Source organism: Ambystoma mexicanum, chromosome 1q, assembly GCF_040938575.1.
Source record: "Ambystoma mexicanum isolate Mex_15411 chromosome 1q, UKY_AmexF1_1, whole genome shotgun sequence".
Taxonomy (NCBI): Eukaryota; Metazoa; Chordata; class Amphibia; order Caudata; family Ambystomatidae; genus Ambystoma; species Ambystoma mexicanum.
In genome coordinates this window covers 1,250,989,055-1,251,015,356 of record NC_090922.1, presented here as the reverse complement: position 1 = coordinate 1,251,015,356, position 26,302 = coordinate 1,250,989,055, and positions in this window count along the sequence as shown.

Below are 26,302 nucleotides of genomic sequence, written 5' to 3'. Positions count from 1 at the left end.
GGCATATTGTAAAGTAGAGCAAACAAATGTAATTGCTATGGAATCAATTATGGAGTTCAAGATCCATAATGCCAGTGGTACTGAGATGAGGAAGTTGGACTCAGAGTTAGTAAGGATCAGAGTTGCTATTCAACAGTATGTTTTGTCTAGTTATTGTAGAGCAAGACACTTGATTAGGACATTTAAACCCAAGAATTAGTTACAGCTGAAGAGAGACGCAGAAGAAGTAGTATAGTGGCGGCGAGTGGCAGTCCTGCAGGTTACTCAGAAAGCAGAGTCTGTCCTCCCTGCCTCTCATTGTTGGGGGAGGAGCTTTTCACCAATCTACCTACAAGAACCTCCGCGGGACGTGGAGTGGCGGCGAGTGGCAGTCCTGCAGGTTACTCAGAAAGCAGAGTCTGTCCTCCCTGCCTCTCATTGTTGGAGGAGGAGCTTTTCACCAATCTACCTACAAGAACCTCCGCGGGACGCGGAGCGGACGCGGAGTGGTGGCGAGTGGCAGTCCTGCAGTCATGGCTGTCGTGACTGCGGGAGTTCCGTTCGCCGCCAACTCCCCCCCAATTGAGGAAAAGCGCAGGCTGCACAGTACATGTCCCAACTGGGACTTTGACGAACCGCTGCCTTTGGATTTGCCAAACACCAAAAGAAATGTAGGCGTGAAAAGCCCAAATGGGAAACGAGGAAGACCTACTAAGCATGATATGCTTAAATCCCCAAATGAAATTTTAACTGAAATTCACCTCAATTCTCCACCGGCAACGGTCTTGACCTCGGCCGTGGCCGAAAACGAGTTAAGGAAGAGTTTCGAATTTCCTTTAAGAACAACGACGAACTCATGCATTTCAAACATGGAAACACCTACAACAACCACGACGAACTTGGGAAACTCCCACCTTTTGACCCGCTTACCTGACACTCCCAGAGGGGAGACCGGGTTGGCGTCGTCTGGTGGTGTAGTTCCCGGTTCGACTGGCTCGATTGGCGGAAATCCTGGTCCATTGAAGATCTCAGGAAGCGCTGTGCACCCGACGCCGGCCGCCGTCGCGGGGTTCTGCGGGGGACAGCCACCGGAGAGCGATGCGGTGGAAACGGGGGAGGGGTGGGTAGTGGTGGACCCGTCCCCCCTGGTTGCCGTACAGGCACAGATCCATAGTTGCATGGGAGCCGAGCAGACGGAGCTGCCGGGGGTGCGCCCGATCCGGCCCGGGGGCGGGGAGGAGTCGGGCCAGTCGAGAGAGGCGGGCCAAGGAGTCGGCGTGGACGCTGGGCTTCCGAGATCAGTAACTCCAACTGAAACTGACTCGGCGGCCCCATGTAACGCAAAGAAAAGACCAAGGGCGCCCGTCCCTGCACCACAGAGCAGAATAAACATTTTTCGAGGAAAGAAACACCTCATAAGGAAGGGACGACCATTGACAAATCAGATCCCTAAAGAAAGTACTGGCAGAGAGATTGAAGCCTTGAACATGAAAAAGGGGAAAGAGAACGAAAAAACCCCTTCTCAGCCGTCTTTGATGAGCTTTTTCAAAGGCATTAGTGTCGGCCGCTTCTCCCCTAACGTTGAAATAACTGATTTGGAAATACTGGAAGCTATCAAAGACTATCCGCCCTTATCAAAACATAGGAGGTTGGAACGACAAGCGGCATTTGATCCGCCATCAACTTCTCAATGCTCGCTAGCCCCGGAATCTTTGCTAAAAGAGTCAATCAACTTGGGGGCAAAGGAGCAACAGATCTCCTCGAGCACGAAGAAATTGCAGGGCAGAAGGAATATAGTCCTGCCCATACAAGAGCAGGAAAGTGAAACATCGCCCTTAGCAGCACAGAAAACGCAAAACCTGGAACAAGTTTGTGAATCCCAAAAAGAGCTCAAAACATTAGCAACTAGCTCTAAATGCGACAGAGACCGGAGACAAACTGATGAGGATGTCCCCTCCTCAGATTAATGAAACAGCCTCCAGAGCCTGCTCTTAAAATCATTGATCCCAGTTCAATAGCTGGGCAAGCATCTATCAACTCCTTACCTACTAGTCCACCCAGTAGGAAATCGGCTCCATTAAACCCGCTGGAAAAGGGGACGGCTGGAGCAATTGCAAGAGAGACTACCGGGTACTCTCCCATACTTGACTCTACACCCATAATGGACCCAATCATATGTCGCCCAGGGCACATAAGATGTGAAGGCCTGGAAGAAGGACCGGTTGGCATGCATCAGCGACCTCTACATAGAGGCCTCTCACTAGATAATTCTTTGAACACTCTGCAACAAAAACCATCGAGTATGACAAACCCTCTCTTTCTTACACCAAGGAAGACACCCGCCCAGGGCATACCCTCAGCGAAGGAGACCCCGACGAAAAAGCCTGACATTATTACCATCATGTCAGCCATCACAATTGCATTAGCTCCTTTCACAAAACTCTAGGAGTCCTTGAATGATACCCTAAAGGACCACACGTCACTTCAGGCTACGATACTCACAAACTTGACCTATTTGGAAGGATATGTAATGGCCCAGACTGACCGGCAAAAACAGCTTGAAGAAAACCTTCACTGCAAATTACCAACTCGGTCTCCAGCTGTGCTACCACTTCTATTGAATGATGGTTGTCCGGCAGACAAACTAGCAAATGACAAGACCCATGAACTAATGCCACAAATTGATCTAACTACCTCAAGTCATCGAACTTTATCTTGTAAGACAAAGACTCCACTAACAGCGAAAGAATTTGTAACAGCAGCAGAAAACTGTAGAAGCACGGAAGTTCTTCTAATTATAGACGAAAACAACATTCCACAATCTGATACTACGGAGCAGCCATTCAAGATCTTTACAAAAAAGACTTCTGACCTAGCAAAAGTACCACTAACAGAGAGGAATCCTCCCGGAACAAAAAAGCCTCAAGTTGCTACAACGGGCTCAAAGAAGAAACTGTCTGATCCTCAGCCACTAAGATTGGGACCGCAGGAAAGCAATTCTTCCAAGCAGCTCTCAGGTAAAGCCCAAGATCCAGCTACACACTCACCGAAGTCAGTGGATGAATTTATGGGAAACGAAAGCCTAATGAACTTATCTCAACACTTAGAAGATCCTGGACGGCTAGCCCCTCTAGGCGAGCCTTATCTTTCACCAGTTCGAAAAGTGACTTTTGGAGTTTCCACGGACAGCCCAACAACGACTTCTCTCAACAGCGACAGGGTCCTAAGCCCTGGAGTTTTCTTGACGCTTGAAGAACGCCGTAAAAAAACTATAAGAATAGAGGCGGCTGAAAAAGAAGGAGCAAGAACGAAGAAAGAGCCTGGCAATGTCCAACAGTTCCCCAAAAAAAGACAACGATCGCCTATGCTGGAAAGTCCAACGAAGAAAGCTTGATGGTCAAATCATAGTACTGAATCGCCTAGACATTCATCGAAGCAATAAAAAAAGACAAGAAATCCGCCATCTAAATCACATACGCAAAAGTCCCATGCTCCAGACCATCGATACCACTCGCAGATGGAAAAATATCATAAAGATCAAAAACTAAAAACGGAATGGCGATGGCAATTAAAGCTGGAACAAATTAAAGGAAACTTTGATGAAATAATTCTGAATAGGAGATCAGTGCTAACTCTGCTCCACTATGTTCGCAGCTTGAGAGTAATAACAACCGACGACCTGAAGATTGTGGACCCTAGCCACAAAAATGGCAGAGCACAAACCTACCTCTATATTTCATCGGAAACGATAAAAAATCTTTTGATTAAAGAAGCCGACGAGTTGCTCCGACTAGGATACGATCTTACCATCCCGAAAGAAAGCAGAAAATTGTCCAAATCAGAGAACGTGGAACGGCAAACCTCAGAGTTCCCACGACCATGGCATAGACAGCGAGAATCACCAACAACCTCAAAGAGTCCCATGACAAAAAGTGAAAAGTCTTGTTTAAAAACAAATAAGGCAACTACGCAACGATTGGCCGAAACTGTGCCATTTCCTTCTGGTTTGGGGAAAACTATTAGACAAGAAGTGCAACATGTTTCCCGGGACAAAAAGCTAAATCCAAAACCTACGTCTGTTTCGAGTTTTTGGGCCTGGCTGCCAAAAGCCCTTATAGCAAAAAAATCCTCATAGCAACACAGGCCTCCCCTAGAGGTCAGCGAGGAGCGGTGATCACCTACTGCAATTAACTTAAGACTTGGCTCATGGAACACCAGAGGCTTCCATCACCTAACTGTTTCAGGGGACGTAAATTTGGGCGATTTTGACATCCTGTGTGTGTCTACAGGAAACTTGGCTTACCAAACCACCGAGATTAGACGGTTATGAAATAACTCTAGCCCCGGCGAAGAAGAGCATCAAAGGCCGTCCATCATCTGGTCTATTGACGGCAATTCGTATAGGCCATGGATTAAAGCTGAAAAAAATACTAACGGCAAACCAGTCTTTACTAATTGTGCTCCTAACATGGACACATAAGCAAGCCACTGACGATGAAATGCAAACATCGCCGGTGGCAATCATAAACACCTACTGGAATCCGGCCAAAACAGAAGCTGGAACTTACATGAAGGAAATGGAAGCGGCCATTGATGAAATTCTGGCTACTTATCAAATATCCTACCTGTTAATCTGCAGAGATTTAAATTCAACTACTCCCTCACAAAAACTTAAAAGAATCCGTACGCCAGTGGACCAGAGAGGAAGGTTATGGCAGAATTTAATGAACTCTAGAGAATTACACAATCTCGAGCTGGTCTTCCCTAATTCGGATCGCACCGCAACATGGTCAAATGGAATGACGGAATCAACTATTGCTCATATATTTACCTCGAGAGCCTTTTTGGACCTGATTTCAACCTTCGAGGTAATTAAAACAAAATCCAGCGATCACAACTTGTTGGCAGTCACTTGGAAAACTTTGACCGATCCTGTGGAGATCTTGGATTTTCAATTGGAAGCGAATAGTCAAGGAAACAGGCTTCGTCTCTCAGCAGAAAACAACAAGGAGCTGACGGATAACTACAAAATTCTCGAACTCGAAAACCAGTCCAATAAGACCGACTATGGACCTTTACTTACATTGTACAAGAAGCCCTGTACTAAGATCTACTCATCGCCAAAGTCAAAAAACCATAGCTACGATATCCAGGTAGTCGAAAAACGACGGATCTATCGGAAAACCGTGAGAAATGCATCAAAACAAACTTCCGTCAATGCTGAAAATCTAAAGCGTGATGCAAAAATCGCTTACTGTTCATGGCTGCGAACTCACCGACTGAACATGCATCAACAAGATGCTGAGGCAATTATCAAATCTATCTGTTCAAAGAACTCAAAAGAATTCTGGTCTCTGCTAAACGCTACATCATCGACGTCTTCCAGAAGTATCCAAAATACAATAGGAGAAAGTGCATGGAGAAAACATATAGAAAAAACCTTCAAATCTCCTCTTGACAGACAACCAACCAACTCTGTGGAAAGTGTTAGCATGTGGGACAGATTGGATGATAAAGATGAAATTCTCAAGATAATAACGTCGTTAAAAAATTTGAGAGCTCTGGGTCCGGAGGGCATTACCAACATTGACCTGAAAGCTTACCCGGCTGCTTGGACAACATTTCTCAGTGAAGTCTTTGCAAGATGCTCGGATTCCAGAACGATACATGTTTCGTGGACGTCGGCTATCATAGTGCCCATCTACAAAAAAGGAGACCCGAACAACCCCGTAAACTATCGGCCAATAGCCTTATTGGACCCAATTGGAAAGGTTTACGGTTCTCTACTTCTGAAACGATTTCAAACTTGGGCCAGCGAGGCTCCGTGTAATGATCATTTTCAATCTGGGTTTAAGAAGAACACGGGAGCCACAGTCAACATCTTAACGTTGAGCCTTCTCAAAAGTAGAACGATGGAAGGAGGTCCTGGGCAATGTCTGGCGTTTATCGATTTTACTCAAGCTTTTGACAGAGTCGATAGATTACTTTTATGGAAAAAACTTGAAGAGTGGTCATGTCCAAAAGAAATCTTGGACCCCATTAAAGCCCTCCATACGAACACCACGGTCAGAATTTGATTAAATTGTAAAGGATCCCTCTCTACAGCTATCGCGACAAGCAGAGGAGTTAAACAAGGGTGCCCCTTGGCGCCTTCAATTTTCCTGGCATATATTGGAGATTATCAGCTAACAGAATCTTCGGTAAGATCTTTTCCACCTAAATTGGGGGCGCAAAAAATAAGTAGACTCCTATATGCGGACGATTTAATCCTGATAGATTAGACTCCAGTGGGCTTGCAACGCCAGTTGGATAACCTCGACTCCTATGTGACAGCAAATAATCTGTCACATAGGAGTGGAAGTAAACAAGGAAAATACAAAAATCCTTGTTTTTGAAAGAACAGTGAAGAAATCAGATAACAACAAATGGTACTACCACTCGTCCCCGATTGAAAAAGTCCAGAGCTTCAAATATCTAGGCGTGATACTGGACAGTACAAAAAAAGATCTAGCCATGCAGGAAGCGCTTCATTTTAAAATGAGGACATTAGCTACAAAAGTCAAAGCAATCGATAGAAAATTTGGACGATTCTCGATGATTCCAGCTTTGAACTTTTATAAATCCAAAGTAGTGCCTTCTGTAACATACGGAGTGGAGGCTATGTTACAACTTCCTACCACTATCTGGCATAAACTTGAAGCCTACTACTGGAGAACCGTCCTGGGATTGCCCTCCTCTACGCCTGTTGCCTCAATCCGTAGGGAGATGAGTTTGCTGTCCCTGTTAGGGTCGGTAAACTGTAGCTCTCTAAAACTGTACAGAAAATGTCTGCTACCAACGAGTCCTACCTTGTTTAAACTAATAAAGATGGAACTGGACACAGGCGGCAATAAATCGCTACAGTTTTGGAAAGAAAGGATGCTGACACTACTTAAATCAATCGAGAGTGACGAAGAGGAATTGCTGTCAAACCCATCGAGGATTCTAAGAAAACTGAAAGATCTCGACTGGATCCAGACGTTGGATAAAGCCTCAGAAAACAAATTAACGCTTCATCTGCCTCCAAATATTAAAAAACTGAATGAACTCCAGGGTTACGCAAAACAATTCCCGAACAGGCAAGCAAGAAACTGCCTTCAAAGAGCCAGGTTAAATCTGCTTCCAACAAACGAGATAAAATTTATCAGAGGCTTATCAGTTACCAGCGACTGTAGACTTTGTAAAAAGCCAAGCAAAAAGGAAACAGTAAGGCATCTTCTCCTCAACTGCACAGAAATTGGGAAAGTTAGGTCTATCTACATGCAACATTTTGCGTCTGATCTATCGCTAGAATCTGAACTATGCTGGTGGTCAAGGATGATTAGTGGAGATAGATCAACCTGGCTAACCGCGACTACCAAAATACTTCAGTATGCCTTGAGTAAACTAGAAACCAATTCAGCATAAGACGGCAGACTTAAAGGGCCACTAGTTGGCTGAAGACTCTAGTGAAATCAAACAAAAACGTTTACATTTTAAAATATAGAAGATAACACGACAAATTGACAAAAGAAAAAGTTTTGTAAAAATAATTTGTTTGATAAAAAAAAAAAAAAAGAAATAAAAAAAAAGAAGTAGTATAGGCAAAAGCAGTCTGGAGTTTTTGGACTGCCGCAGAAGCAGAAGAAAGAGCGCCAGCTGAAACTGACGTGAGAAGAGAAGGAGTGCAATATTGCAGAGTGTGTGCAGCAGGAAGCAGCATCATGGACGACAACGGAAAGGGAAGCTCAGGCATGGGGGAGATATGCTCCCAACCCGAAGTGTGGTGCTTCAATGTGCGGGAGGGCGCATAGGTCCAACGGAGCTGACGGAGCTCTGAAGAGCCATGCAAACTGCTGAAATTATGTGAGATCTGGCAACAGAGTGGTCAGAAAGCATAAGGTTTGCTGCAGCAGAAGAACGTAAAGCAGAGACACCAAGGGAGACTGGTGAGTTGGGCTGAAGTTTAAGGTGACCCCAGGGCGCTCCGAGCAGGACATTTGGCAGTAACCAATCATTTTGAATACCGAACAGATAATGTAAAGAGGTGAGAAGGGCGCAGTTCCACTTTTATGGGATACCAACTTGGGGAAACCTGTAACCCGCATTGCCAACAGCCAAGAGGCAATACAAAGGCGACAAGGGAACAATTACCTTTTTTGTGGGATAGCAAGATGGGGAAACCTGCCTGTAACCCATATTGCTAACAGCCAAGAGGCTGTAAAGAAAAAGTACAAACGTGACAAGGGCTCATTTTCCCTCTTATGGGATACCTGCTTGGGGGAAACCTGTAACCCGCATTGCCAACGGCCAAGGGGCTATCAAGAAACAGTCAAGAGGCAACTTGGGCGCAATTCTCCTTTCTTGAGTTTCCAGTTTGGAGAAACCTGTATCCCACATTGCCAAGAGTCAAGAGACTAAAAAAGAGGCAGCCATTGTTCAGCCCTCCTCACATGGGATACTGGTGTGGAGAATCTTGGAACAAATATTGCCACTAAGACCAATTGTAGTTGTAGGAGTTTTGTTCCTAGCAGACGAGTGAACAAGAAAGCAGATCAATAGTAGTTAGTCCTAGAAGACAAGTATGCCAGCATAGAATAAGGTGTTTTGAAGAAGTGTGGTTTCAGCAAAAAGGTAAAGTGGAAAGAAGGCTTAAATTTGGGAAACTTAGTAAAAGAGCCACCCATCCCACCATTGCTACTGAACAATCGATTGGATTTGATATATATTACACGGCCACAATAGTGGCCGTGTAGTTATGGTTAAGTTGCTGTTTCCATAGGAAGAGCACTTTTTGGGCAGCTTATAACTCTGCTGCCTGTGGACGAATCCTCACCAAACTTTGCAAAAAAAGTATATGGGCCACTCTGAATTTGTTTTGCAAAGGTTGGTGATGTTTGGTCCAGGGAGGGAAAGGTTATATGGGGGGTGTCATGATGCCTACCCCCGGAGCACCAGGCCAGGCCCAGCACCCCCGGGAGCAGGCATCACGCCCCCGGGTAAAAGCCCAGCGGCCCTTTATAGGGGCTCTTTGGACTCTGTCCTGGCGCCGTTGGCGCCAGGCTCATGTTGGACATCAGTCCTGGCGCCATAGGCGCCAGGCTCATAAGAGGAAGTGTTTGGTGCACTTACCTGAAGCAGACCATGCTGCACACTCACCTGATGCAGACCATGCTGCATGAAGAACCAAGCCAAATGAGGCTTAGGAGGGACTATTTTTCTGAAGGAACTATTTTGTTACTTGGGTGGGGCTGTGGAAGAATACTCACCTGGAACTTCTTCCAAGGCTATTTAAGCCACGCCCGGACAGCCACACGTGCTTCGCGTTGTTCTGCATCCCAGCAGCTGAACGCTCACCGTGTCTGCTCCTGCACCTGGACTCCAGCCACGCCCGCCTCGAACCTGGAACACCTGTAAGGAAAGAAGAGAAGAGAAAGGTGAAAACCAAGAACTTATTCAACCTTCTTACCTGCATCCGGAATCTTCACGCCAGCATTCCTGAAGGAAGACTTCCATTTAAGAGCACCGCGTTGCTCGCTGCAGCGCCGCGCTTCACTCACCTGTTCCCGAGACACCGCCCGGCTCCATCGCGGCTCTCAGCACCGGTCGCCACATCTCTGCACCTAGGGGAGAGAAGAAGAGACAAAAGGTGAGCAAGGGAACACAAGAGGAAAGACGAATTTTCAGCCATATTACTTACCGGCTTTTCTTGGTGAACCATTCCACATCTCGGGTCAGCGCCGCATCTTTGGCAGGTACCGCACCCCGGCCCCTATGGGGAAAGGACAAAAGACATTACTGGGGAATTATAAAGACATTTAGAGGGGTCGCCCTCATCACTAACTCACCTGATTTTACCACCGGCAATTTAACCCCTCAACGCATCGCCTTTGTTCTGCACCTGAAATAAAGGACAGATCACAGGTCAGGAAAAACAACATAAAAGGAGGCTCACACTTGAACTTTTGCATCTTCATACTTACGGCGTATCGCTCAGAAAAGTCAAGTGGATTTGCCAGCGCCATTCTGAAAGCCAGTGAAGTAACTGGACGAACGCGCGCCCCTGCACCAGAAGCAGGATGGAGAGTTCATCCTTCCAAACCATAAGGTGAGCTTAAACCGGGGGTTTTGGAGGAAGTCAGAGAAGAACGAAGGGGGAAACGGGGGAGCAAGCACACTATTCAGCAGACCGTTAATCCCCTTTCTCATCTGCAGAAGGATATTCCTACGGGCCAGACAAGCAAGATTTGGGGGTCCTGTTCAATCGGTGGTTCGAATTCTGCGCATCACGCTTGAAGAGGCCACAGCAACCCTGACCAGACCAGAGCCTCTGAGGGAGCCAGGTGAGCGTTACAGAACGCGAAGCACCCCTACAAATTCCCACCCAGGCGCTATGGAAACTTCTGAGACTGACCAGTTGGCCCAACTACTGGGGGAATTACGGACTGAAGTACACGCCGTTCATCAAGAGACTAATGCTCTCAGGAGGGAAGTGATTGTAACAAAGGAAAGAGCTGATGACCTGGCTAGACAGCTTTTGCAAGGTCAAGCTGGACAAACTCCTTTACCCGGTTCCGGAGGGAACCCCGCTCCTGTGCTTTCCAGTAACCCGGTGCAGATTAATCTACCTGGAAACATGCTGCTGGCCCCACCCGAACGCTTTGCTGGGGACCCCAAACGATTCGCCGTATTCATGAATCAGTGTTGTTTGCATTTCCTGTTCAGACCTGGGGCCTTCCCTAATAACCAGACCAAGGTAGCCTTTGTATTGTCATATCTCAGCGGCAGTGCTGCCGATTGGTCAGTTCCACTGGTAACTCAAGATGACCCGATTCTTCGTGATTTTCAAGGATTTCAAGCAAGCATGGAAAGGTTATTTGCTCGTCGCTCCCAGGGGCAGGCTCTAGATGACGAACTTCTATCTCTGCGACAGGGCAATCAAGACCTCCTTTCCTACATTGCAACCTTTAATAGACTAATTGTGGAAACTGGGTGGCCAGAGGATAAAAGAATCACGTTATTTTATCGAGGTCTACGCGGAGAACTTAAAGATGTCCTGGCCCAAGTTGAAAATCCGCCCCAAGAATGCTCAGAATACATAGACTTAGTGGTCCAATTGGATCACAGACTGCAAAACAGAAAAGCAGATCGGTCCAAGTTTGAGACCCGGGTGTTAGTCAAGACCCACGCTAACCTCAAGGGGGCTGAAGCCTCTGAGCCAATGCAAATCGGAGGAGTTAAAGGACCTTTAACTCAAAAGGAACGTGAAAGAAGATGGCAGATGCACTTATGTCTTTATTGTGGTTCCTCTGGACACTTTCTACGAGATTGCCCGGCAAGGCCGCCCAGGAAGGTGGTAGGAGCCGCTGATAAAATCCATGAAACCTCTGTATCGGGAAACGACCCCGCCCGACAAGCGTAGGGGACCGCTTGCCGAGCTTGAAAACGAACTCTCAGACCTCGCATTTCATTGTGCCAATGGTCCTCGTAGATCCGGAACAGCCTAAGCGGTTGCATGCAATAAAGGCATACATCGATAGTGGGGCTATAGGAAACTACGTGGATCGTGAATTGGTCTCCAGGATTAACCTTCCTCTGTGTCCTAAAACCAGCAAAGATGTCATCACCACAGTTGATGGTACCGAAATTGACTCGGGACCGGTAACACATTCCACAGCTGAGGTGACACTTGTAGGCAGGTTCGGCCATCGGGAGGCAGTTGTGTTTGATGTAATCAAGGCTCCACAGTTTCAGGTTATTCTCGGAATCCCTTGGTTAGAGACATATAATTCTCGAATTGATTGGCGAGCGAAGAGAATAACCTTTCCGGAGTGTGCACGAACCTGCTACCCAGAAAATCTGAAGATCAGTGTAGCATCAGTAACCTCTGTCTCCATGCAACTACCTCCGGAATACCAAGACTTTCAGGACGTCTTCCAAAAGGAACAGGCCAACACGTTACCTCCTCAGAGATCGTACGATTGCCAAATCGATCTGGTGCCCGGTGCACAACCCCCTTGTAGCAGGATTTATGCCCTTACTGAGCCGGAGAATCTGCATTTGAGACAATATTTAGATCAATACCTAGCCAATGGTTTCATTCGCCCGTCAAAGTCTCCGGCATCCTCGGCTTTGTTCTTCGTGCCAAAAAAAGAAGGTGACCTTAGAACTTGTATCGATTACCGCGCATTGAACCAGATAACTGTTAAAAATCGTTACCCTCTGCCTTTGATCCCTGAACTCCTTGACCAGGTGAAGGACGCTTGCATATACACCAAGTTAGATCTCCGGGGGGCTTATCATCTGGTACGAGTAAAAGAAAGCGACGAATGGAAAACGGCCTTCCGTACAAAATATGGACTATTTGAATACCAGGTGATGCCTTTCGGGTTGTGCAACGTGCCTGCTGCCTTCCAATTCTTCATGAACGATGTCCTTCGGGAACTCATCGATGTCTGTGTTGTCGTGTATATCGATGACATTCTGGTGTACTCCTCTTCGGAATCAGATCACAGAAAACATGTCAGGGCCGTCCTTGAGAAATTGCGCCAGCATAAACTGTTTGCAAAGCTGGAGAAATGCGTTTTCCATACCACCGAGGTTGAGTTTCTTGGATTCATCCTGACACCTAAAGGGGTCCGAATGGACTCACGGAAAGTGTATGCCATCTCAAATGGCCATCACCTAGTTCGGTGAAAGGTGTCCAAAGCATGCTTGGTTTTGCCAATTTTTATCGCAGGTTTATTCAGGAATTTTCACGGGTGGTGCAACCCATCACTGCACTCTTGCGGAAGAATAAATGTTTTGAATGGACCGAGGACGCTGAACAGGCCTTTCAGGAATTAAAAGCTAAATTTACGTCTGCACCTATTTTGAAACACCCGTGTCCTGATCTCCCATATATAGTCGAAACCGACGCATCCAGCTTAGCCATGGCAGCTGTCCTGTCTCAGAGAGACCCCGAAACCAACCAACTGCACCCCGTAGCATTTTGGTCCAGAAAGTTCTCGCCGGCGGAGATAAATTATGCAATCACCGATAAGGAATTATTAGCCATTAAGTCCGCCTTTAAGGCTTGGCGGCATTATCTTCTAGGCGCCAGGCATACCATCACCGTGATCACTGATCACCGAAATTTACAATATTTAAAATCTGCCAAGGCTCAGTCTTCACGACAGCTCCGATGGGCTTTATTCTTTGCTGAGTTCGATTTTGTAATCACTTACCGTCCCGGCTGTAAGAATGGCAAAGCGGATGCGCTATCTCGAATTGGAATGGGAGAAATGGACACAAACTCAGAACCTGTGCCGATAATTCCCGAACAAAGAATCTTGGGGATAACCACTTTACAAACCCTTGAAGACATTCAAGCACGGGTAAAACTATTCCTGGACTCTTCAGCCTTGCAGGATTGGATCAAAAGGGGGTCTGACTTTTCAATCAACGATGGCTTACCTTACTTCCAAGGACGTTTATTTTTGCCAGAAAAGGAATTGCAAGAACTGGTTATTTCCCGTCATCACGATACTCTGATGGAAGGACATCCTGGCATTGCCAAAACAGAGGAAAAAATTAAACGACAATTCTGGTGGCCGTCCTGGCGAAAGGATATTAAATCTTTCGTGATGTCCTGTGGAGTTTGCGCCCAAAACAAAGGTCAAAAAACAAAACCCGCCGGTCTTCTTCAACCCTTAGACATTCCACCAGCACCTTGGCACACCTTGTCACTAGATTTTATCACGGACCTGCCCTCTTGTAATGGATACAATACTATTCTGGTTGTGGTGGATTTATTTTCCAAGATGGCCCATTTTATTCCGTTGAAAGGATTACCTTGAGCTTTTGTTCTTGCCAAGGAATTCCTTGAAAATATCATCCGTCTGCATGGATTCCCGTCCATACTAATCTCCGATCGGGGAAGCCAGTTTATTTCTCATTTTTGGAAAAAGTGTTGTCAACTGGCGCAAATCGACGTAAGACTCTCAACCAGCCACCATCCACAGACCGATGGTCAGACGGAGAGAACGAACCAGACCCTTGAACAATATCTACGATGTATGTTGCACCAATCGGAGGGTAATTGGAAGGATATTTTATGGGTGGCTGAATATGCATACAATAACTCGATACACTCTGGAACTGGTCAGAGCCCCTTTTATACCCTATATGGACATCACCCTCGTACTTCAGACTTGGACTCACCTTTGAGCCTCGAAATGCCCGCAGTGGACCATTTGCATTCTATGATTACTCAAGCCTTCAAGGATGCTACTGCACACTTACAACATGCGAAAGGGAAATACAAAAAGAATGCGGATCTGCATCGAAAGGAGGCGCCTCCATACCAAATAGGGGATCAAGTATGGTTGGCTACCAAACACTTATCGCTCAAGGGACCTCAGACTTTTAATCCAAGGTATTTAGGCCCTTACTCGATCAAAGCTATAATTAACCCAGTGGCAGTCAAGCTAGATCTACCAGCTAACATGCGGATTCACCCCGTTTTTCATGCGTCGCTTTTGAAACCAGTGCAACCAGGAACCAGATTAATAAAGCCACCAGAACCAATCCAGATAGATGGGGAGCCTGAATTCGAGGTGAAGAACATTTTGGACTCTAAGATCTCAAAATCAAAACTTTTCTATCTAATTGATTGGAAGGGGTACGGGCCTCAAGAAAGATCTTGGGAACCCAGCGACCACGTACATGCACCTCGGCTAGTAAAAAGGTTCCATCGGAATTTCCCGAACAAACCGAAACCTCCTGAGGGAACGACCTTGGGAGGGGCCTTGGGGGGGAGTGCTGTCATGATGCCTACCCCCGGAGCACCAGGCCAGGCCCAGCACCCGCGGGAGCAGGCATCACGCCCCCGGGTAAAAGCCCAGCAGCCCTTTATAGGGGCTCTTTGGACTCTGTCCTGGTGCCGTTGGCGCCAGGCTCATGTTGGACATCAGTCCTGGCACCATAGGCACCAGGCTCATAAGGGGAAGTGTTTGGTGCACTTACCTGAAGCAGACCATGCTGCACACTCACCTGATGCAGACCATGCTACATGAAGAACCAAGCCAAATGAGGCTTAGGAGGGACTATTTTTCTGAAGGAACTATTTTGTTACTTGGGTGGGGCTGTGGAAGAATACTCACCTTGAACTTCTTCCAAGGCTATTTAAGCCACGCCCGGACAGCCACACGTGCTTCGCGTTGTTCTGCATCCCAGCAGCTGAACGCTCACCGTGTCTGCTCCTGCACCTGGTCTCCAGCCACGCCCGCCTCGAACCTGGAACACCTGTAAGGAAAGAAGAGAAGAGAAAGGTGAAAACCAAGAACTTATTCAACCTTCTTACCTGCATCCGGAATCTTCACGCCAGCATTCCTGAAGGAAGACTTCCATTTAAGAGCACCGCGTTGCTCGCTGCAGCGCCGCGCTTCACTCACCTGTTCCCGAGACGCCGCCCGGCTCCATTGCGGCTCTCAGCACCGGTCGCCACATCTCTGCACCTAGGGGAGAGAAGAAGAGACAAAAGGTGAGCAAGGGAACACAAGAGGAAAGCCGAATTTTCAGCCATATTACTTACCGGCTTTTCTTGGTGAACCATTCCACATCTCGGGTCAGCGCCGCATCTTTGGCAGGTACCGCACCCCGGCCCCTATGGGGAAAGGACAAAAGACATTACTGGGGAATTATAAAGACATTTAGAGGGGTCGCCCTCATCACTAACTCACCTGATTTTACCACCGGCAATTTAACCCCTCAACGCATCGCCTTTGTTCTGCACCTGAAATAAAGGACAGATCACAGGTCAGGAAAAACAACATAAAGGAGGCTCACACTTGAACTTTTGCATCTTCATACTTACGGCGTATCGCTCAGAAAAGTCAAGTGGATTTGCCAGCGCCATTCTGAAAGCCAGTGAAGTAACTGGACGAACGCGCACCCCTGCACCAGAAGCAGGACGGAGAGTTCATCCTTCCAAACCATAAGGTGAGCTTAAACCGGGGGTTTTGGAGGAAGTCAGAGAAGAACGAAGGGGGAAACGGGGGAGCAAGCACACTATTCAGCAGACAGTTAATCCCCTTTCTCATCTGCAGAAGGATATTCCTACGGGCCAGACAAGCAAGATTTGGGGGTCCTGTTCAATCGGTGGTCCGAATTCTGCGCATCACGCTTGAAGAGGCCACAGCAACCCTGACCAGACCAGCGCCTCCGAGGGAGCCAGGTGAGCGTTACAGGGGGTCCTTAAACGTCTTTTATTCCCATAGACTGAATGGATGGATTTTCACCAAATTTGGGCAGGGGCAGGGGCTTGTTTCCGAAAGCGTGCTTTTGTAAATTTGGTGACAATCTGTCCAGTAGTTTTCTTTAAAACAACCAAAAAGTAGGTCTTAAAAAATTAGTGATATCTTTATCCGCTCCGCGGTCACACTTTCCTGTTCGCTCGGCGAACAAGATAACGATTGGATAAGGGACTGGCTTCATGATCGCGGACATGTGACGTCTCCGCCGATTGGCTGGAGTGAGGCGTGATGTGCGTCAGATTGTTTGGATGCGCCTGACATCTTGGATCCGAAGGCCATGCACCCAAGAACAAAGTTATACGCACTGGACTTATAAGCCACTATGGTTATTATATACTGCACACCCATACATTCAAATATCTATGGCCTTACAACCAAGACACTAGCCTCTGGGCACAACCACTGCAGCATATCACAGCTATAGATACACCCGTAGTATCACACATCAATCAGGTGGTTGTGTGGAGGGCCTAGAGTCAAGGCCATGCACCCAAGACCAAAATTATACATAGTGAAGTTACAAGCCACAATGAGTGCGATATGCTGTGGTGGTTGTGGCCAGTTGGCCATGCACCCAAGAACAAAGTTATAAGCGCTGGAGTTATAAGCCACTATGGTTTTTATATACTGCACACCCATACATTCAAATATCTATGGCCTTACACCCAAGACACTAGCCTCTGGGCACAACCACTGCAGCATATCACAGCTATAGATGCACCCGTAGTATCACACATCAATCAGGTGGTTGTGGGGAGGGCCTAGAGTCTTGGGTGCATGGCTGAAGGCCATGCACCCAAGACCAAAATTATACGTAGTGAATTTACAAGCCACAATGAGTGCGATATACTGTGGTGGTTCTGGGCAGGAGCTAGAGTCTTGGGTGCATGGCCAAAGGCCATGCACCCAAGACCAAAGTTATAATCACTGAATTCATAAGCCAACATGGGTTTTATACAGTGCGGTGGTTGTGGGCAGGACGTAGAGTTTTGGGTGCATGGCTAAAGGCCGTAGGCCATACACCCAAGAGTGTAGACCCTGCCCACAATCACTGCAGCATATCACATTCACACATTACACCCATACAATCGATTATGTATCTGGTAGGTGTGGTGGGCAGGGCCTAGAGTACTGTGTGCAAATTGAGTACATGCTAGAGTTAAAATGTTTCATTCGATGGGTGTGCTAATGATTTATAAACCTCCATGGGTGTAATATGCTACGGTGGTTGTGCCAGGGCCTAGAGTCTTGGGTGCATGGCTGTAGGCCGTAGGCCGTAGGCCATAGGCCATACTTCCAAGACTCTAGGCCCTGGCCACAACCACTGCAGCATCAAGACCAAAGTTATAATCACTGAACTTATAAGCGAACATGGGTTTTATACAGTGTAGTGGTTCTGGGCAGGACGTAGAGTTTTGGGTGCATGGCTGCAGGCCGTAGGCCATACACCCAAGAGTGTAGACCCTGCCCACAATCACTGCAGCATATCACATTCATACATTACACCGATACAATCGATTATGTATCTGGTAGATGTGGGCAGGGCCTAGAGTACTGGGTGCAAATTGAGTACATGCTACAGTTAAAATGTTTCATTCTATGGGTGTGCTAATGATTTATAAGCCACCATGGGTGTAATATGCAGCAGTGGTTGTGGTCAGGGCCTAGAGTCGTGGGTGCATGGCCAAAGTTTTAAGCACTGAGGTTATAAGTCAGCATGGGTGTGCTGTGGTGCGATGGTTGTGTGCACGACCTAGAGTCTTAGGTGGATGGCCACAGACCATGCACCCAAGACCAAAGTTATAAGCAGTGAAGTTATAGTTGTGGGTAGGACCTACAGTCTTGGTTGCTTGGCCGCAGGGTGTAGGTGGTAGGTTATACATGCAACACTCTAGGCCCTGCCTACAGCCACTGCACCATATTACTGCCATAGATCAGACGTATAGATTCGAATATGTACGACATGTGTGAAATTATACTTACTGTTTACTTTGTTGAGATTCCATATATTTCTTACATGACTTTAGTACTTGGCGGAAATATCCTTTTTTAATTTCTGTGATAAAAGAAAGAGCATGTTAGTGTTTGTATTTTATAAAGACTTATTACATTGTACAATAGACATTTTAGCTTTTTTTTTACCCTCATATTTAGTTTACAAACCAGTGTACTGTGCATTTTGCTCAGTTTCTGTGTTTGTTTTTCAAATACTTGGGTCTGGGGGAAAACAATCCTTGTCGGATTAAAAAAACCCTTTCTTTGCTATGCTACAAACTATTTCTTTGTTTCCTTTGAGTGTTTACTTGTTGTTTCTGATTAATGTTATGTATGTTGGCTTGTTGCATATTTTTTAAACAGTTAGATACCTGTTGGTGTATTCTAACTATGTATTTTTTGTTACGGATCTGTGGTATTCATTTATCTGTGTGGTTGTTATATACTCTTAGGCAGTTAGATACCTGGTGGCGTATTCTAACTGTTTATAGTCTTTTACTTTAACTTTTTGTTAATGTTGATGTACAGATTAGTTATTAAATTTTGGCTTTAAGAAAATTAAATACGCATTTGTAAAATTAGCTGGCAATCTTTGCTTTTCAGTAATGGTACTATCATTACATTCAAACCATCCACATTTCTTTTTAACATATGCAGTGTAGTGACCTGCATTGGTTGTGCTCCTGCGTGGTAGATTATACCTATTGTTGTAAAGGTTTTCTTACCAAGTGACACTTGACCGTGCGTGAATCCAGTCAGCTTGCAGTTGTTTTTGGTACCATCTGCATTGTAACGTAGAAGCATAAGTATTATGTAGTTACTATGTGTTTGTATCAGTAAGGTGGAGCGATTATCTGAATTGCATATAGTACATAATCTGCCATGGTTTGCATTCTGTAGAAGTTGCTGAAATGGAATGGATTTACAATTAGGTATGGATACATACACAAATTGCTCATTTGGGATTTGTTCCTGTGTCACATTGTTACAGAGAGTGCATGTATGTTTCCACGTGTATGAAATCTGAAAGATTTCATTTATAGTATGTTTTTGTTTTCCAGTACCTGTAGTAAGTACATTAGAAATTCTTGTGGATATTCTATGAAGGACTAACATTTGCAAACACAATTGGTCTATACTGTGTAAGTAAATATTGTTAACAATTGGTGTCAATTGAAATAGAATATTCATTGCTACATTTGCATAGCAACTTACATCATTTTCATTTGAGAATTTGAATGGACCAGATAGTTCTGTCTCTGAGTGATTTTTTCAGAGTTTCTGTTCCTTCTTTGAAGAAGTACCTGATTTATCTTCCCTAATAGGTTCTTCTTTGCTTGTGGTAATTGATGAAGTTTTAGCTTATTTTGTTTTCTTTGAAGGATTTGCCATCAGATTCTGTTGCATTTCTGTTTGAATTAGTTTTCTTTTACCACGTTTTCCTTTTGCTGGAACAAATTATGATTTCAGATGGGGGGTGTACAGTGAACGCAGTCTATTGTATTGTAAAATGCAAGGTATATCAGCGTTCAGTTTACTTGCATCAAAGTTGATTAGAAATAGACTGTCAAGTGTACGTAAGCGTGATAGTGCTACGTAGCTCATGCCTTCTTTAAAGACTGTGTTTCCTATATCTATCAATGCTTTGTCTGGGGTAAGACCTTGCAATTTATGAATGGTGACTGCATATGCAAGAGTTAGAGAAAATTGTTCTCTACATACATACATGTCTTTGAAGAGAAGGAATCAAGCAGTTCAGCGCCCTATGCTTTTCAATTCTGAAAGTTTGTCAAAGCGAATATTGACAAACTGAATGTAGTTGTCACGTTTGAAAGCCAACAGCTGTACCCAGTGCCCCATTAACTAGCCCTTGCTCAACGTCAAGGTTACTTTTAAGCATTTCTCTACAATTTAAGGATAATTTTAATATTTTTTCCAACCCAGCTGAGTTGGAGATTGAATTTTCTAAGGTATTTAGTCTTGTTGTGGCTTGCTCACACATGGGTAGTGTCATACCATTTACGTCTAGTTTGTCGGTGGAGCAAATTTCCATTATTGGTTGCATTTCTTTTTTTAACATTGTTTCATTGAATTTGAAACAGCTTGCAAGAGTTGGCATTAAGGCCATACAATTGACATTTTTGTGCGCTAATTGTTCCATAACATCAGTAGCACATGCGTTATCGCCATAAAGTGCATGAATGTGCCGGTTTTTCAATATTGCTTGAGCTTCTTGAGATAGTACACCAACTCTAATACTTTTTAAAATGTTGGCGTAAGTGAGATCTGCAGATTGACGCATGTTTTCTGTTAATTCTCTGTATTGGAAAAGTTACCAAAGGTTCACATTTCCTATGCTGTCAACAGTTCTACGGCAGAGTTTGTGTCCTAAGGTTTTAAAAATAGGTTCACATTTCACTGGTGTCAATTGTAGAAGATCTCTAAAAACGATAATGTGTTTCTCTGCAAACAGTTCTTCGTAGTCTGTTTTAAGTACTTCTTGCAATCTGAGGTGAATCAAAGCCAACATTAGGTTGGAGACCATGCTCACTTAATCTATTGGTAGCATTTTCATTTGTTTTAATACTCTGCGTAGTTCCATTGCAGCTTCTGCAGAAAGTTTGTAATAGTCTAATTTGTTTTGGTGTTCTACTGGAAGGAGTAGTAATCGGTGTAAAGTGACACCGCCTATGTTGTAGGCAGCTAAACCCGTGGGGGCAGTTGCAACAGCTGACAGTTTGTTGTATGTCAATTGTTGAAGGAACTTGCTGATGATTTTGATTAAGAATGTTTTTCCTGACCCAGCTTCACCACTGACGTACAGCAGTATAGGTTTGTAATTTTGGCAGGTACATTCTTTATTTTCGTGTTGTACACCATGTACAATTTCTTTTGTTACTTCTTCAAAAATGGTGCGCTGATCTTTGTTAAGTTTTGCTTGTATTACAGTTAAGTCTTCTACATTTTCTTCATAGTGACACATGGTGTTTTCCACTTCTGTCAAAGCTAATTCTGCCTCATTTACTATTAATGGCTGTCCTAGTGATTCTTGACTTCCTGTTACAGAAGGTTGACTACTGTCAGAAGTGTCTTTATCTAGTTGGGCCTGAAGTTCTTCTTTGTGTTGCTGTTCATTGTGCAACATTGTTTTGTACTGGGTAAAGTTCACATCAGTGATAGTGCTTTCATTTGATTTGAAAGCATCTTCATAGCAGTCATAGTTATCTAGTATCTCTTCCTCTTTTCTCCATAGTTTAAAAGGTTGTAGCAGTGATATGTAATATAGTTCTTTCTGTTGAGGAGTTTTTAATGACAATTTGACATGATTAATTAAGCTTTGTTTGGTAAGTTTCACTAAGCTGCCTTCACAATCTGTCACTCTATATCCACCTTTGCTTTCATCAGGTTTTATATTATTTTTGTATGCAAAGTTTTGAACTATGTGGTATAGACACATGGTTCCAAAGTGGTACTCCTGTTCGGATAGTATGTGTCCAGTAAATTGTTTTTTAAAATGTCTTGGCTGTTGGGATCATTTGTGGCAATTGTTTCTATGTCGTCATATGATTTCAGAACTCTTTTTCTAGATTTAGCAGGACCAAGACTTAGCCATACTATGTTTTCTGATTTTCCATACAAAGCAGGACCGGTTAAACGATCTGCCGCTTCATAGGCACCACATTCTCTATGAGAGAGCATTTTTATGCCTAGGGAGTACAATTTCTGAGATAGTGTTTTGTCTGATGATAGGTCATTCCAGAGGCCTTGAAACTCTGTTTGTTCTGCTTTTGTTAAGTAGGCTGTAACATATCGTGCAACTGCAGTGGAATTGTCTGCAATGTACTGCACATCTATGTTTGTATTCCATAAGAGGGCAATGATTACATTGTAATCATTGATATATTTTGATTCTTCTGTTCTTTTTATGAAATACATGTTCTTAGGTGATTTACCTTTAACACCATTTCGAACTGAAGACATGAAGTTGTTCACTTCACCTGTTTCTGTAACTGGTCTAGGGAAACCAAAGCGGCATTTGGTGTAGTATTTCCCTTTGCTTTTGTATTTGCGACGACAATATTTGCCACATCTGTGTCTTTGAAATTGTAAAATCTGTCCATGAAGGTCACTATGTGTCTGTTGTGAAGGGATTTCACAAGTGACATATTTTTGATACATTGCAAAACAGTGGCATCACTGTCCTGACAAAATTTAGGTGCACCTTTGATCCATAAAAGCATGTGAATATGTGTTGCTCCTCTGGCTTGGTATTCTTTTCTCCAAAATAAGTGTTGCACTTCTCCGAGGGGAGGAACAGTTATTACAAATAAAGTATAGCATAGCAATGAAACGATGATGGAAATATCTTGACACATTAACAGGATCTAGAGAGCAAAGTTCTTCAGGTGTTAGTGTATCTATGTTGGTTTTGTTGTTGTTTGATATGCGTAGGAACTCATGTAAATCTTCCCATGCATACTCTGCACAACTTAATGTAACAAACCAAGTGGGTGGTCCAAGGATTCTGATCATACAACGTACATCTCCGTGCCGTCGGAACCAGGATTCTTTCGTACCACGCATGTTTGCAAAGAGATTTGTTATACTTGATTGTAAAACCTCATCTTTTTCTTGCACTTTTTGTATTAATTGTGTATCTGACATATTTTGAAAGTGGGTTCCATATTTCAATATGTGTGCAACTCCGTAACATAGGGTTGCTAATTCACTTTCAAAGAGTAGGTGGAATATGTATTCCACATTTTGTCTGAATCTGAGATCTTGAGAATACATTCGTAATGAGCGGTATTCTGATGCCGTAATCTGAGTGGGTCTATCATCGTATCTTCTGCCTTTGCCAGTAGGAAATAGCAGTGGAAAAGCACGTGCTTCTATACTTTTTTCCCACAGGCTCATTGGTGACCCTTTGGTTTGTCGCATTTGGTAAGTTTCTAGTGCATCATCTATGCTCTCATTAGAGTGCAATCGATGAATTGTGTAATAGTCCAAAAGAGTGAATACTGCGGCAGGATTCAGAAGTTCAAATTGACCAGTTTCTGATGACTCTTGAATTATTTCCGTTGTTTCCCTAAGTTTTCCTCAATATTTATTTCTTTGTATTATTTGTTACTGTCTTTCTGATATTGCAAGGCTTGTCTAACTTTATGTAAGTCCACCAGTTGTTACCAAATGTTTTTGTCTTTTGTTGGTACACCATTTACTAAGACAATTAAAGAATGCTCTATTGGACATTGCACTCCTAGAGTGTGTACATTTTCTGTCAAATCTAATGGCAAATAAACTACTTTGCCACAAATGCCTTTCACCAATTCAGAGGGTGGTAATTTTGCTGTTTTTTGTTGAAGGCGTATCATTGCTTGAAATGGGTGAATTGTTTGAATTATGATGCTCTCATACAAATTTAGTTGTTGCAGTGGCTTTGGTAGTGGGAATACTTCGTGATAGCACGTGAAGGAGTTTGGTTGTTGTTCAGTTTTGTAGTGCAGTAACTGCAACATATTAGGGGTTCACTTATTTGGTATTTGTTTTCTGTTAAAAGGTAGAGAGCTAATTCTAACCATTTGGAATCTTCATTGTCTTCTATTTTGTATGTTACATCTATAGTTGTTGTGTTCCTTTTGTAAAACGTTCTGCGGCAACACACACACACATGGTTTGGTACTTCAGCCGATGTACTTTTACATTTTAGTATTTCTTTTTTGTATGTGTGTAATAGAAGATTGCTATGTGCAGAATTGTTGCTAGTCTGTTCTAAAACTATTGCATTTTGTAAGTGGCTTTCACTTCTAAAATATTTTATCTGGATACGGTTGATTTCTTCTTGTAGGTATTTGGGTGTACCATGTAGATGAGTGTTATTTAAATTGGCCCATTCTAAAGCTGGACTTTTAGCATAGTACAGTTTGTACACTAGATTTCTTACACTTGAATGATGTATTGATATTCTTTTGATATCATGGAAGGTGTTTATGCAAATAGGTCCTGAAATGCAGGCTAATGAATGTCCTTGTAGTCCTGTGTATTTGCGCACTGGACAGATATCCATATTTTGCAGCACTTTCATTTTGATTTTGTCTTTACCTTTCACATACTGATTGAGGAACTGACGTAAAGATTTGAAAGATTTGTTAGGAATGTTACACATTGACGTGCACGGCCCTTTGTATACTGGACGGTCTGGTTCAGTTGGATGGAGAGGTAATTCTGAGTTTTCAGGGGATACTTTTGTAAGCAGTGTTTTTTGTTCCATGATGGTATTATGGATTTTTTCATACCCTCGTCCACTGCTATGGATGGCAATTGTGTTTGATTTTGTTTGTATGCTTCTTCATTAAAATATGGTTCTGTGGTCGTTGTGTGACTCCATTCACCTCCACAAATATTTAAGAAGTTATTTTTGTTGACATTCCGTTTATTGAGAAGTTTCTTTTGTAATTTAGTACTTAGTTTTCTTAGTGGTTTCATCCTATTTAACACTAAAATAAATAACTTCCTTTTGAGAAGGATTGCACTGTCTACGAGAGCTTGCAGGATTAATTTTCTACGGTAGGTTTTAAGGGTTGAGGATGATTTCACTCCTCTTCTTATTACATTCTGAAGGACTCTGTGGTGAAACATTCATAGGAGCATTGTTAGCAGTACTGGTAGCCGATTTTTTGAAAAGCGTTTTCTGTTTCGTGCCACATTTTGATAGAGGAGCCAAAGTTTCAGAAGTTGAAGCTTGCTTTGTTTCGCTAAATGACTTTATGAGCTGTTTTGTTCCAACGTTCTCTACAAACTCTGCTAGAGATGGATGTTTACTTTGGACACTTTTATTTTCATTTGCTCTATTTCTGCGTTCCTTTCTACAGACTTGTTTTTTGGTAGGCATTCTTTGGGGTCTGTTGAAAAAAAAAAAAGGCATGGTTTGGTCTGTTGTACAATGTATGTGTGCTGTTTGATGGGGAAGCTGTCTGTGGTGGTGTGTGAATGTGCATTGGGCAGTTACAATGAGTTGGGAAGGCTATTTTTCTGTTTGTATATTACTACACTGTGCTTCAGATGAGAGTAGGAAGTGAGCTAGTGGTGAGGAGAAACATTAATAGTAAATGTAATGGTATACAATTAAAACAGCTATTTGTTTTGTAGTACTAACATTCGAAGGCTTCTGTATGTTATTTGTGTTCCAAAAACACAAGGATTTATGTGCCATTCTGCCTGTTATTCTTTGTTTAATAAATGGGGATTTGTGGGTAGAATGGTTCAGAAATCAATATTTTTTTGGTGCGCAAATTACATAAATAACCCACACAGTCTCTTGAGGAACAGTAAGAATATAAAGGTAGTACTGTACTTACTTTTTTTTGCGGAATGACCAGGTTTCTTCGGATATGTTGTTTGCAGTGTAGATGCTGTTGATTTTCAGGAGAGTAGTCTTCACTGCAATTGTAAAAGGAAGAAGTTAGTAACTTTGTGCGTTTAAAGCAGTGATGTTAATGTACACGTTCATTTTGCATCTTTCGTCGGAGTATTCTCCTTTGATATCTCAACACAGTGCATGTGTGCATTTTATTTCACTATGTGCAGCCTTTATATGTTATTTGCAGTATGTTAGTTGAACCTGCTTCGCAAATGAGTACAATTTTCAGTTCATGAAATCCGCTAGTTTTTTTTAAGGTGTGTTGTCTGTACCCTAGAGGTTTGTAAGTGATAGGTCATTATAGTAGATGGTAAAAATTTGACTACTTTCATATTATAAGTAGGAATGCGAAAAATTGGGAGAACCTCAGAGGGAGATGTCATCACAGCAATCGGGAACGTGTACTTTTCTCATACGATCGCATTGGAAGCAGCATTAATTTAGGCTGTAGACAGTAAAACATTGTGACATTTTCTAATGGAAAATCGAGTTTCGCGCCTAAATCGGGAGGGTTGTTACGTATGTATAGGTTATGCGGGAGACAGTAAGAAGTAGTGCGGTTTCTCAATGAAAAATCGGAAGTCTTGCACTTAAA